We start from the raw sequence: 14,261 nt of genomic DNA, 5'->3' as shown, positions 1-14,261 counted from the left end.
CCGGCGGCGCGACCCTGACGGGAGTCCGGCCCCCCGCGGATCTCGCCGACCCGCGCGCATCGGGGCTGACCGGCAAGGCGCGGGATCGGGGCGCGCTGCGTCCTCGGTTCCTCTCGCGCCGACCCGGATCCCCGACCTAAGCCGAGGCTGCCGTTCCCATCCCCTGCCCCACACCGCTCGGTGGCAGCGGCGCCCGCCCGCACGCCGCGGGCCCTCGGTAGATGGCACCAGCGTTCCACGTTGGCCGGCCGGGCTGGGGCGGCCGCGGAGCTGGGACCCGCCAGGGTGGGCACCGGGCTGGGACCCGCGGGCGTCGGGGAAACGGGCCTGCGCACCCGTTCCCCAGGGCCCAAGCCGCCTTGCAGGGACCCATAGGCTCGGGGAGCAGCGGCTTGGTCACCCGGGTGCGCAGGTCCCCGCACCAAGTTCTGCCCCTGCCCTCTGGGTCTCTGCTAGACTGCAGGGCAGTGTGGGACTATTGAAGCGCCCAGAGTAACGGTTGGACCCTCGTCGCTGGAGAGGCCCTTTGGACTGGGAAGCATCTTACTGGGGGTTTGGGGGCAGGGCCACACCTCCTCTGATGGGCGGTCTGTGGACTCCAGGCACCCCAGATGCACTCCTGGAAACTTCCTGGTTTCTGGGCCAGACTCCCTTTGCAGGGCTCCTGGTGCACGGCGGGATCAGCCTGACCTATCATAGCAGACTGGGGGCAACTAAGGCATTGGCCTCCCCCGGGGCACCCCTGCTCGTGGTTACTGGTGCTCTGGCACATAGGCTGGGCCAGCTCCGCCCGGTGCTCCCCTTGGTCCGCTGGGAAGGCTGAGCACCGGAGGGCGCCTGTGTGGCTGGTAACGCACTGGGTTCTCATTAGCTCTGGGCTCCTGCAAAGGAAGGGCTTGCAACATTCAGCTGCTTCCCTAATTAATTAATAAGCCGCTGGAAGCTTGGGGAAGTAGGTAGGTGCAGGAGCCTGACCCCAGACCCTGTGACCTCCACGGGCCTGCTGTCCGCTTCCCTCCCTTGCTTTTGGATGTGGACACCAAGTACAGAGGAGGACCAGGTCTGAAGGGAGATTAGGCTACCCCAGGACTCTGCTGCAGGCTTGGCCTGCCAGCCTGGGCTTTCGGGGACCCTTCCCGAGGTGGGAGGCCCAACTTCTTCCTGCTGCCTTACTGACCCACTTCAGGAGTGGGTGGTTCTGCCCTAGGGCAGTGGCCCTTGGGGCCAGGGAGGCCATTGTTCCTGCTAAGGAGTCGTTGGGTCCAGGCAAGCCCACGAGGGCTGTCCTCCGCTGGTGTGCCCTGCCAGGACGGTGGGAGCCACCCCTGGTGCGTTCCAGGCACCTGGTGAAGGGGTCCCTGCTCTGCCGGGCCTGTTTGTGTTCCTGCTGCAAGTTCTCTGCCTCTCTGGCTGATCTCAAAGTCTCTGGGGGATTGGCTTGCAGAAAGGGGGTGCATGTGAAAATTTCAGTGTTTCTCTAAGTGCCCAGCTGCGTTCTGATACTCTGTGACGAAGCAAAGTTCCACTGACTTTTAAGCTGTGAGTTAGTAACAGGGGGGAGCTCCTGGCCGTGTGGCCGGCCTGTGACGAGGGCTTCCTTTCTGCCTCGTCCTTTGGCACTGACCCAGTGCAGGTGCCTCCCAGGACTCTCCTGTCCCCCTGAGGCTCCAGGTCTAAAGGACTCTGGTTTTTTGGCCGAGAAGAAAGAGTTTCTGTCTCTCAGATGGGAAGGTCTAGGTGTGGAGCAGACCCAGGATTAAATGCTGGTTGTGTTCGCTGAGTGGAGTACTTTTTGTGGATTTAGCCATTCACAGAGACCTCGGTGTTTACCTTGAAGTAGACACTCGTGTGTCGGTGTTGTGGAAGACAGCGCAGTTATAGATGCAGATGGGGTCAGCTGGACGCTGAGGGTACAGGTGCCTTTGGAAGAGCGATTGCAGGGTCCGAGTTTGTGTAGCCCTCTAGGCCTCCCGAAGTCCTGTCTCCCTGTCCCGAAGCGGTGGCCTTCACCACCCTGGGTTGGGCCCTGCTGCCTGTCTGTCTGGAAGGTCAGGACTTGGGCAGCCTCCCTGTCCTTGCTGAGATGCCCTTTTGGCCCCTTGGCATCAGGAGCCCCAGGGGAGGCCTGGGGAACCAGCAGTGAGAGGCGCAGGGAGGGGGGTGGCCCACTCTGGTTCCTGGCTGATGGGCTCAGCCTGGGGCCACTCTCCTCCCAGCAGCCGCTGTCCAGCAGGAGGGAGGGAGCAATGAAGGCAGGTGGACAATTGTGACTTGTTGTCTGGGCCCGAGTGGGAAAGAGCTGTTTAAATTGCCATTTCCATGAATCTGTTTTTTTCAGGGGTGAAGAATGGGGACCCAGGGAACCGTTTTCCACACTTCTCCTTTTGTGTGGAGATAGAGGCCACCCCATGGCTAATCCATCCCCCTCTGGCCACTTTGTCTTCCAGTGTTTGGGGAGATGAATAGGGCTGTGAACCGAGAGAGAGGCAAATTGTGGTCCGTAATTGCAGCCTCGATACGTCCGAGCTTTGTGAGAACAGGTCCTGCCCACCGCAGCAGGCCCGGCTGGGCAGCCACAGGCCTGGCAAGAAAGCAGGGTCGCAGTGTGGGGTCCGGCACTGGGGCCTGGGTAGCTGCTCATCTTGCCCTGTCATCCTTAGGACATGCTGACCCTCCTCTGGGAGGGGAGAGCCATCCTTTCTTCTGAACTGCCTGGCATGTGCACGTGCTGTGTATGCATGGAGTGTAGCTAACGTGGGGGACGAGGGCGGGAGTCCCAGGATGCTGATGGAAGAGCCGGACACTTCCTTAGGGCGCAGACGACATGTGTCACGGAGACGTGAGAGGGAAGCCAGTGCTTTATCTCCATCATCATGTTTGGCCTCCAAATGCAGAGTTAAGGAAACAGCGAGAAGTATAAAAATATTTTCCACCTCCCTCTTCCAAAGACTTTACAATATTTTTCTGGAAGTCTTGAGTCACTTGGACTCCAGCACTCCAGCACAGATTAGCAGGCTTTGGTGTGGATGCTTAATGTAAACAGAAGAATCGAAAAATACTTCAAAGAGGAAGGAGCGCAGCGAGCCTGGGCCACCCGGGGCAGGCCATAGCGGCAGAGAGGTGTCTGGGCTTTGGGACCCAAAGGGACATGAGAAAGCCAGGAAATCATTCGGCCTGATCCTTTCTGAATGGGAGGGAGAACCCGGTGCCTCTTTGCCTTAAATGTGGATTTGAGGTTCAACTCTATCTCGGTAAATCCTTTTGGTGGCAGGGGAGTGCATGCGATGGCTTGAACGTGCTGTTCAAAAGCCTCTTTTTGCAGGTTAATATTGAGAACTTTGCGTCCAGCGGCCCCGGCACAGCGTACCCGGGCCTCGATTCCAGATGCGCTTTCGGAACCACTGTGGCGTGCCTGTCTTTGAGCAGCTGCTGGGAGGGCAGAGACTGTTGATCGAGTCAATGGTATTCAACTTCCATTGATTTAGTTAGCCGGCTCTTTCGGAAATGAGGCGTCCTCCTGCAAACCCGTGTGGCCCGTAACAAGGAGCACGCTCAACTCCGTGGAGGCAGTTGACGGTGTATTAATTGTTGTGGCTCTGCGCCGTCATCATTAATTGATGCCATCTTTGCAAGATTAGCGGCCGATGCAGAGTGTTCATCTGTCTGTTAGATGGACCACTTTATTTTTTAGGAAATGGATAGAGAACTTCTTAGGAGACAGCACAGTTCCCGGCCCTAAGACTCCATCAAAAATATTTGCTGAATGCATACAGCCATTCTGTCCCGGAGGCATAGAGCCAGGGCTGTGGGTGGTCCATGATGGGTTGGGTGAGGGCTTGGTAGATGCCCTTGAGGTTTTCCAGAGCAGCAAGGCCGTTCTTGGTGAGGGCTCGAGGCTGCACCGGGCTCCATTATGAGTGTCTAACGGTGGTGGAGGAACTCATAGCATGCGGTGTGTGTGGAAGGAGGAGGGAGTTGGGCAGCTCTGTTCTCAATGCTCACGGCCGGCTGTGCCTGCACACCTGCACCCAGTCTTGTTGTGGGGCGGCCCTGGCCCCCAGGCTCTGAGCTTGGAGCTGGCTGCTCATTTCTCCTGAGTCTCAGACTGCGTGTGGAGGGGTGCTGGGCTTTGTCTAGGGGCCCCAGGGGTTTCCCTAGCCCACTTCCTGGGTGCATTGTTTTTATGGCCCTGATGAGGTGTGCAGGCAGACAGGGTGCAGGGGCATCGCAGTGCCAGCCCCACCTGGAAGGTGTCCTTCAGCCTGCCTCTCCCTGACCCTCCAGTAGACGCTGTTTGCAAGGCCAGGTAGTTGTGAATGGCTGCTGGGAGGGGTGGAAATGAAAAGGTGTTAAAAATAACCAACTCCTTTATCATCATTTACTATCATTTCTTGTGTGACACAGAATCTAAATAAAACCCACACTCACCGTAATGGGATTCTCATCTGCTGTGCCTCTGACAACTGTAAAAGTTAGAATATAAAAGGACTGGAAATGGAGGTGACTTCCAGACACAAGTTGGCTCATTGCAGCCTTGCTGGGCACAGGAGTCCCAGCCTCCCAGGCCTCCCAGCAAGGACTAAGCCAGTGCCTGCCGAGGGCCAGGCTGGCAGTGGATGGGGCCAGCTGGGGGTCACTCCCGCTGCACACTCGGGAGGATTGGATTGGGGCTGATCTTGCTGCTGGCATCTGTGGAAACTCATCAGTCTCCCATGTTGCTGCCATGCGGAGCATGGTGCAAGAAAGCCGTGCAGAGAATGGTTTTATTCTTCACTCGGTGGTCTGGAGGTTGGTGGTTTTTGCCCGTCTCTGGGCGTGCAGCACTGTAGGAAAGGGGGCACTGGTGAGGCCACGTCTCTGCCTGGTGGAGTGCTGGCTGCAGACACAGCCCAAGAGCCCCTGGCCCTGGAGAAGGCGGGGTTGGCGGGCAACCTTCTTGGAAGGGTTCACTGCTGACATTTTCATATGTGTGCATGTGTGTGTGTGTACATGTGCCTGCTTATGCATAACTAAGTGCTCATAGGGGTTCATATTGTTGTGTGTGATCTTCTGAAACGTGTAAACTACAGAATCATGCATTCTAAACCTCATTTAAAATACAGCCCCTTGGTTAGGGAGCAAGGCATGCAGGCAGTAGTGTTCCTGGAGAGGGGAGGGAGGCAGCCCTCACCTTATTTACACAGAAACAGATAGATCTGTGGCTGCACTGTGATCTGAGCAGACAGGAAACACAGAGCGAAGCACACAGCTGTGGGTCTGCGTGGAACATGTAACTGTTTGCTCACACAAGCACCCAGTGAGTGAATGCAGCTCCTTTGGCACCAACCATAGGACCCCATAGCCTTTGTACTATGGAAGCCCTGACCTGGCTGTCGGGGCAGGCGGACCTTTTCTTTTCCTCCTCTTACCTGGACTCTGTGTGTGAGCCCACCTCTCCCAGAGACACCACTGCGGTGCCCCCCACAGAGACACACCACACACTGCATGCTGCACACACACACCCCACACAAAATACACCACACAGACCACATACCCCACATGCTGCACACACTACATACCATACGCTGCACACCGCACACATGCCACACACAAAATACACCACATACAAAATACACCACATACCACACACAAAATACAGCACACACAAAATACACCACATACCACACACAAAATACAGCACACACAAAATACAGCACACACAAAATACAGCACACATACCACACCCCACATACTGCACACACTACATACCATACGCTGCACACTGCACACATACCACACACAAAATACTGCACACACAAAATACACCACATACCACACACAAAATACACCACTTACCACACACAAAATACAGCACATGCCACACACAAAATACAGCACATGCGACACACAAAATACACAACACACCACATGCCACACACGCCACACACACAGTGCACACCAAACACAAAATATACACATACCACACACCACATACAAAATACACCACACACACCACATACCATGCTCACACACCACATACCATGCTCACACACCACACACTAAATATACACACACCCCCACACACCACAACAAAATATACTACACACCACATGCCACACACACACCCCCCACACAAAATACGCCACACACACCACACACACAGTGCACACCCCACACACACCACACAAAATACACCACACGACACACACATAACACACACAAAATACACCACACACACCACGTGCCACACACAGACACCACACACTAAATATATGCACACCACACCCCCACACGCCACACACAAAATACACCACATACCACACACACACTACACACCACACACAAAATACACCACACACACACCACACACAAAATATACACACACTACACACCACACATACCACACACCAAATACACCACATACACCACACACCACACACACTACGCACCACACACAAAATATAACACAGACACTCCACACACACATCACACATAAAATATACACACACCACACACACATACCCCATACATACCACACACAAAATATGCCACACACACCACACACACAGTGCACAGAACACACACACTTGCCACAGAAAATATACCATGCAAACACACCATACATGCACACAGCACGTAACACACCACAAAAAAAATACGCTAGACATACACACACCATACAAAAAATACACCATACACACAGCATGTCATACACACACCACATGCCACGCACCATGCACCACACAAAATAAACCTCACACACCACACACAAAATACACCACACACACCACATACACACACCCTCCACACACAACACAACACACAAAATACACCACATACACCACACAGTAGACACCACGCACCACTCACAAAATATATCACACACACTGCACACACACCACACACAAAATAAACCACACACACCACATGCATGCACCCCCACACACAAAACATTACACATATTACACACACACCACACGTAATATACCACACACACACACACCACACAAAATACACCACATACACCACATACATTGGACACCACACACAACACTCACAAAATACATCACACAGATATCACACACACCGCACACCACACACACTCCACACACCACACACAGTACACGCCACACACACAGTGCACACCACACACATAGATACCCAAAATAAACCATGCAAACACACCACACACATGCACACACCACACCACACATAAAATACACATACATGCTACATACCACACACAAAATACACCACACGTACACATACACACCACACAAAATATATACACACCACACATACCACACATCACATACACCCCACATGTGATGCACCACACACCACACAAAATACACCTCAAACATACCACACCACAGACATACACCACTCACAAAATACATCACACACCACACACACACAGCACAAATCACACACACATATCCACCACACACATCACACAAAATGCACTACACACACCACTCGCACCACATACACGCACCCTCCACACACCTAACACACCACACATCACACACACCAGATGCCACACCACACAAAATACAGCATACACACGTACACAACACACAAAATACAACATATACACACCACTCACAAAATACATCTCACACACATGCACCACACACCACACACACACAAAATACACCACACAGATATCACACACACCACACACAAAATATACCACACACAAAATACATCACACACCACATACACACTCCCCCACACAACACACAACACAACACACATGCCACACGCCACATCACACAAAATACAGCACACACACACCACATGCAAAATACACCACATACACCACACACACTAGATACCATACACACCATTCACAAAAACATCACACACACCACATGCCACACACCATACCACACAAAATACACCACACAGATACCACATACAACAAAATACACCACACACACTAGACACCACACACACACACTATGCACACATACCATCTGCCACACATCACGCACACACAAAATATGCCACATACACCACAAACATACCACATACACAACATACACAGAATACACCACACACACCACATACACATACCAAGTATGCACACCACACATACACACACACACGATACACACCACACACACAACACACCACATACACACACTCCATAAACAACACATCACATGCCACACAAAATACACCACACACACAACATACAAAATACACCACATACACCACACACGCTAGATACCACACACACACCACTCACAAAAAACAATCACACCCCACACAGCACACACCACACACACAAAATACACCACACACACTAGACCCCACACACACAGTATGCATTGTGCACACACAACACATGCCACACACCACACACACACAAAATATGACACAAACAGCAAACATACCACATACACAACATACACACAGAATACACCACACACAACACACACACACAAAATACACCACATACACACATACACCACATACACCACATACACATACCAAATACGCATACCCCGCCCACACACACACAAAACACATACCCTGTGAACGCCACACACACACACACACAAAGTATACAGACACGCCCCCACACAAACACATGTCAAGACACACACACACACAAACGTACACCAACCACACCACTTACATGTCATACACACACGTACACAGCCACACATCACAAACATGTTACAGCCGTCACACTGCGCACACACAATACCCCAAACACTGCAGTCTGCAGCTCACCCCGTGGGCCCGGCCTGGCATATTCTCGAGGAGGGGAGAGGAGGGTGCACCCCAGCTTTGGCCTCTGCCCCTGCAGCCTTGTCTCCGTCCTCACCCAGACCCTGACGCTGGCCCTCGCCAGCTGGGCCTCTGCAGCGGCTTCCTGAGGAAGAAGGCACTGCCCTGCCCTTCACAGTGGGGGCCGGTGTGGCCCAGTGAGGTCAAGAGAGGGCGCAGGTCCCAGAGGGCAGCAAGACAGGTGCAGCTGCGCGGCTCACTCATCTCTCTATGACCCCAGGCAGGGGCGGCGTGGGTGTTGCCTGGTCATTGCACACCCACCTGCCACTGCAGGCTGCGACGCCCCTCTTTCTGGCCTTGTGCTCGTCCCAAGGGTCACACCTGCCCATGCAAATGACCTTTGGGACGAGGAAGTCCACCTGCAGCTTGATACCAGGCTAGTGGCTGGGCTTCTCGGACCCTCGCTCTCCTCTTTGCAGGGAGGTAATGATAAAAGGAGTGGAAGCTGGGGGACTTCCACGGTGGGCCCCTGACAGATAGCCCCAGTGGTGACCTTGTGGAAAACCCAGGAGCGGCCCCTGCCAAGTGCTGAGCGTGTCTGTGGAGCAGATGAGGCCATAGGCACTGGCCACAGGACTACGCTGTCTGGAGAGGAATTTGCACACATTTGCAGGGGTGCAGGGCTGGTGTTCTTGGGATTTTGCCTGGCTTCTCCGGATCCCAAGGTCCTGGGCAGGTGGCTTGGCCCCTGGTGGGTGGAGTCTTTGAAGTGCAATCTGGAATCTTCATGCATAGCTGGGCCACCTGGACAGTGGCCATTGTGGTCTCTAGAGAGTTCCTCGAGGATGCGGCCCCTTTCTCCAGACACTGTTGCAGGGGGCGGGGAGGGAGGCCTGCATCCCCTGGATGCAGGACGGGTTCCCACCACGTGTCTGGCTGGGCTGTAGTGTGCAGGGCAGCCAAAATGCACCCTCCAGGTAATCAGGGCCCACCCCATATGGGGACTCTGGTGAGACCCGGACCTCCACCCGGCCCCCTGTCCAGGGTGCACGAGCCAGGCCCGTGTTGTCAGCTGTGTCTGTTTGTCTGTGGTTTCCCTGTGGCTTCATGGCATGTGCAGGTCTCTCTTCATGATTTGGGTGTAGTCTTTAGGGTGTGAAGGCCGTCGTCAGCTAAGAGTGTTCTGTGGGTGGGTAGCTCTCCTTCCTCCCAAATTTGGGGTGACCTTCTGTGTGGAGGCCCATGATGGTTTACCATGCATCCCGGGGCTCTGGGACGCCGTGGGCACGAGTTCTGGAGGGGTCTGCACACCTAGGTTCATCTCACAGACCTTGGGGTGGGCAGAGGGTCCTGGACTGCAGGGACTCGCCCTTCCTTGCAGCTCCTGTGCTTTGGTGGTGAAGGAAGGGCTGTGTCCTCAGCCACACTGGGAGCTGCTGCCCTCGCGTGGAACAGGAGCAGCTGTTTGTGGGCAGGCCAGGTGTGGGCTGCAGGCAGGCATTTAGGGAAGTCATGGCTCCAGGCACCAAGGAGGCAGTGGCTGTTGGCCCTGCCTTTTGCTGCGTTTCTGTGGACTCCTAGCCCAGGGGGGTCCCAGGATAGCTGGTGTCACCTGAAGTGGCCGAGGGGCACCTGGTCCTCTGGCTGATGGGGCTGCTTTGTGGGGTAGGCCAGGCCCTGGCTCCCTGGCCCTCAGGGTAGGGTGTGGGTTCCCCAGCTCCCCTGCCCTCACATGCACCCTTCCAGCCACCTGCGTCAGCATGCTCCAAACACAACCTTCTGCCCTTGACTTTTCTTCTTCTCCTTTTGTGTTTTAAAAATCAAATCAGCACTTCAGAAGGCCTCTGGAGCTTGGAGGACCCACGCAGAGGCTGCCTTCTGCCTGCTTGCCCTCAGGGGCTGCTGAACTTCTCCCACCCAGGCTGAACTTTCTGTCTCAGCCCCCGCACTCTCCCAGCCAGGCCGGCTCCTTATTCCTGCCCATTTTACTCCAGAAGGGAAGTAGGCAGGCCCGGGTTATCCTGCAGGAGCCTCGAGCCTTGCTGGCCAAGCTCCATCTGTGCATAATGGGTGCTCCAATGGGCTGGGGGGTCGGTCCACGGGAGAACTGGATGTTCACCAGGGGTCAGCATTGGCCTTGAAGTGAGGGGAAAGGTCATCTCGGCAGATAGGTGGCAAGGTGGCAAGGTGGCGAGCCCCTGGGGCTGAGCACAGGGGCCTCTGGTGAGAGGGGCCTGGCCGTGAGCACAGTGACTGCTCTTTGCCGTCACCTCCTTTGCTCCTCAGGCCACCTGCGCAGAGGGTGTGATCCTTGCATGACTTTGCCATTGAGGAAATGCAAGGGTGGAAAGTGCAGTCTTGGCGGCGGCCCCAGAACCAGGTGCCCTCTCTCCCGACCTTGCTCCCTGGATGGGGCTGTGCCGCCCGTCCTGAAAAGCTCTGCTGAGGCATTGGGGGAAGGAAGGCATTCTGGCAAGAGGAGGGATCCTTCAGAGGGTCTTGGGCAGGGTGGGTGCTACCCTCAAAGTTTACAGTGCTCCCCTCACCCTATCCCCTGTGTTGGACTCTAAGTGGGTCCCCCATGGATTGAGGCTGGTGGCTGCTGGATGTCGGGGCTGGTTTCTGGGCTGTGGTCTCTTGCTGTGACAGTGGGGACCTGCGGGGGTGGGGGTGTGATTTGGTGCCACCTCCCTGCCTCTGTGGCCTCCCAACTGGGGCAGGGCAGGGCCCAGGGGTTCTAGAAGGCCCTTGGTTCAGGTGAGTCAGTGCCCTTGGGGACGCTCCTGGCAGAAGACTCAGGAATCCGTGGGAAGACCGGTCCCCAAGACCATTCCAGCTGGACGGCGTGGAGGCAGCCTGGCCCCCATGTGATCTTCCCTGGGTATATTCAGAAGAGGTCATGGAGCCTTTACAATACACACTCTTCAAAGCCAGCCTCTGCCTCGGAGAAGGTGGATTTTATTAGCCAGTTACCTTTCTTCTCCTCCGATTACAGAGGCAGCCAAGCAGGCCTCTGATTCGCTTCACCGGTGGAAGAACACAGGCCTTGCTTATAAATAACTCTGCACTTTGCAGAACCGGAAAATCCATCTTCAGACCCTCCTGTCCCCAGGGAATGCCTGCACGGTGACAGCTCCCTGCTCCTGCCCGCCGGCTGCCTTGGGGACAACCTTGATAGACACGCCGGCCTCAGTTTGGCATGCACGTATTGAGTACCTGCTGTATGCCCGACATGAGCTGCTTGCTGGCGGAAGGTGACCAGGGGGTGGCTGGCTGGGGGTTGGTGGGTTTCATGGGATCATTTATGTGAAAAGGCAGAGTAAGGACTTGAGTTGGTGCACCTGTGAGAAATGTACACTTGTGGGGTCAGTTGGAGGTTCCCAAAGACAGAGCCACCTGGAAACCAGGGTCGGTTGGAGGTTCCCAAAGACAGAGCCACCTGGAAACCCAGGGTGCTCTCTCATTCAGAAAAAGGGCCTTTGCAGATGTAGTTAAGGTCAGGATCTCAAGATGATGGGAACTTGAATTAGGACACACTCAGAGTCCAAAGACAAGTCCTTAGAAGGGAAGAGAAGAGAAAAGAAGCAGACAGACAGGAGAGGGGGTCTCGTGAAGACACAGCAGGGGCTGGAGTGATGCGGCCACACGCTGAGGAGCACCCACAGCCACCAGGAGCTGGAAGAGGCAGGAAGGATCCTCCCTGGAACTTTGGGAGGAAGCGCAGGCCCAGAACACCTTGATTTCCAACTTCTGTCCTCCAGAACTGTGAGAGCAGAAACTCCTGTTTCTAAGCCACGGGTTTACGGTGATTTGTGACGCAGCCAGAGGAACCGGATATAGCAGGCACAAGCCGAAGATCTTGTCACAAGGGATTGTAGCCCACATGTGCATGCATGTGTGTGTGTGTGTGTGTGTGTGTGTGTGTGTGTGAGCGCCCATGAGTGGGGGTCTCCAGGCAGCATGGCTGGCAGATGGGGCCTGGGTCTGATTAGGGTCCACCTCATCTCAAAGAGGGCCCAGAGGGGACAGATGCTTTGTCAGCATGAAGGGGAAGATCTGGATGCCCGTCCTGGAGGTGGAATGCCATGGAGGCGAGGGCTCTTGAGTTGGGGGTTAAGGAAGAAGCTGGTTTTCCCGAGGAGATGGGGGTTAGGGTGGCCAGCCCAGAAATTCTTAACGCTCCTCCTCACATAAATTCAGCATTTGCCAGAGCGAGGGCATGCACCGCTGTTGGCCTGCAAGATGGTTTTATGTGGATGCGGACGGGCATTTGTTATTTTAATAGCTGTATATCTGCTTTTATGGCTACCTTCTATTTATGGCAAAGGCGCTGGCTTTCCATTCACAGGGTGATGGAAGGTTTCTTTTCAGTAGTGAGGTGACACCTGGGTATGGTGCAACCCTGGGGGGTTCACAGGGTGGCCCAAGCCTGGGAGACACTGTTTTGGCTTCTCGAGTGTCTCCTAAACACCCGGTGTAGAGAAGGGGCTGAGCCTGGGCCGAGCTCCCCTCCAGGGGCTGCCACACACAGACTCAGGACCGTGACTCTGAGAGCCCACTGGCTGCTATACCTTTGAAAGTGACATTTTCATTTTTTTAATCCAAAAGAAAATTGTGAAAAAGATCAACGTTTATGCCCAGACTCCTCCAAGCCATTTCCTATTCCAATTGGAATCAGTTGTGACCAGCTTCACAGTTACCTGGCATGTTATTAAAAATGGGTCTGATGTTTAGTCTTTTTATTCATGACTTTTTTTGTTTTGTTTTGAGATGGAATTTCACTCTATCACCCAGGCTAGAGTGCAATGGCGCGATCTCGGCTCACTGAAACTTCGTCTCCCAGGTTCAAGCGATTCTCCTGCCTCAGCTTCCCGAGTAGCTGGGATTACAGGCACCCATCACCACTCCCAGCTAATTTTTGTATTTTTAGTAGAGACAGGGTTTCTCCATGTTGGCCGGGTTGGTCTCAAACTCCTGACCTCAGGTGGCCCGTCCGCCTCAGCCTCCCAAAGTCATGATTTGTTCTTAATGCCCTAATTTATCTTAGTTGAAACACACAGTTCTCTTTTCTCTTAAGTTGGTGGCTTGGCCTTGAGAGCAACCTGAAGAGTTCTGTGTATTAAGTTGGTTTCTTCTTGTCTCTGGGATGGGCTGTGAGTCAGGAAGAGGAGAAGGTTCCTGTTTCCTTAGTGAATCTTCTAGAATGGACCGTGGTTCCCCTTGGGTGGAAACCGCCCTCCGAGCCGCAGGCAGGAGTGGGTGTTCCCGTCACAGCCACCTCTCTGGGTCCTGCCCACTCTCCTCCCATCCCCGTGTGTCTGATCCCCAGGGCTTACAGTGCCTCAGTTGCCCCCAGCCATGGCCTTGCTCTGGAGGGAGGGCACAGACGGAGGCAGCCAGGAGTTTCTGGGAGTTTCCGAGGCCTCACGTTGGACAGAGACATCTTGTTGCTGCAGGGAGTGGGCGCTGACCGGGGGTGCCCCTCAGGGCTCCAGACAACAGGAGAGAGCCCGCTCCAGGGCAGTGGGGTCACAGGG

The 14,261-nt window shown here is 54.6% G+C and overlaps 1 protein-coding gene across 2 annotated transcripts in view; it reads left to right on the top strand.

The window, feature by feature from the left end:
* The window catches only part of TAFA5 (TAFA chemokine like family member 5), a 271,776-nt gene that overhangs the window by 90,836 nt on the left and 166,679 nt on the right, over window positions 1-14,261 (top strand). The gene's annotated exons all lie outside the window — the stretch shown is intronic.

Source organism: Rhinopithecus bieti, unplaced genomic scaffold (assembly GCF_001698545.2).
Source record: "Rhinopithecus bieti isolate Rb0 unplaced genomic scaffold, ASM169854v2 scaffold_38181, whole genome shotgun sequence".
Classification (NCBI taxonomy): Eukaryota; Metazoa; Chordata; class Mammalia; order Primates; family Cercopithecidae; genus Rhinopithecus; species Rhinopithecus bieti.
Note: the sequence above shows the minus strand (reverse complement) of the source record. Positions and strands in the feature narration are given on the sequence as shown.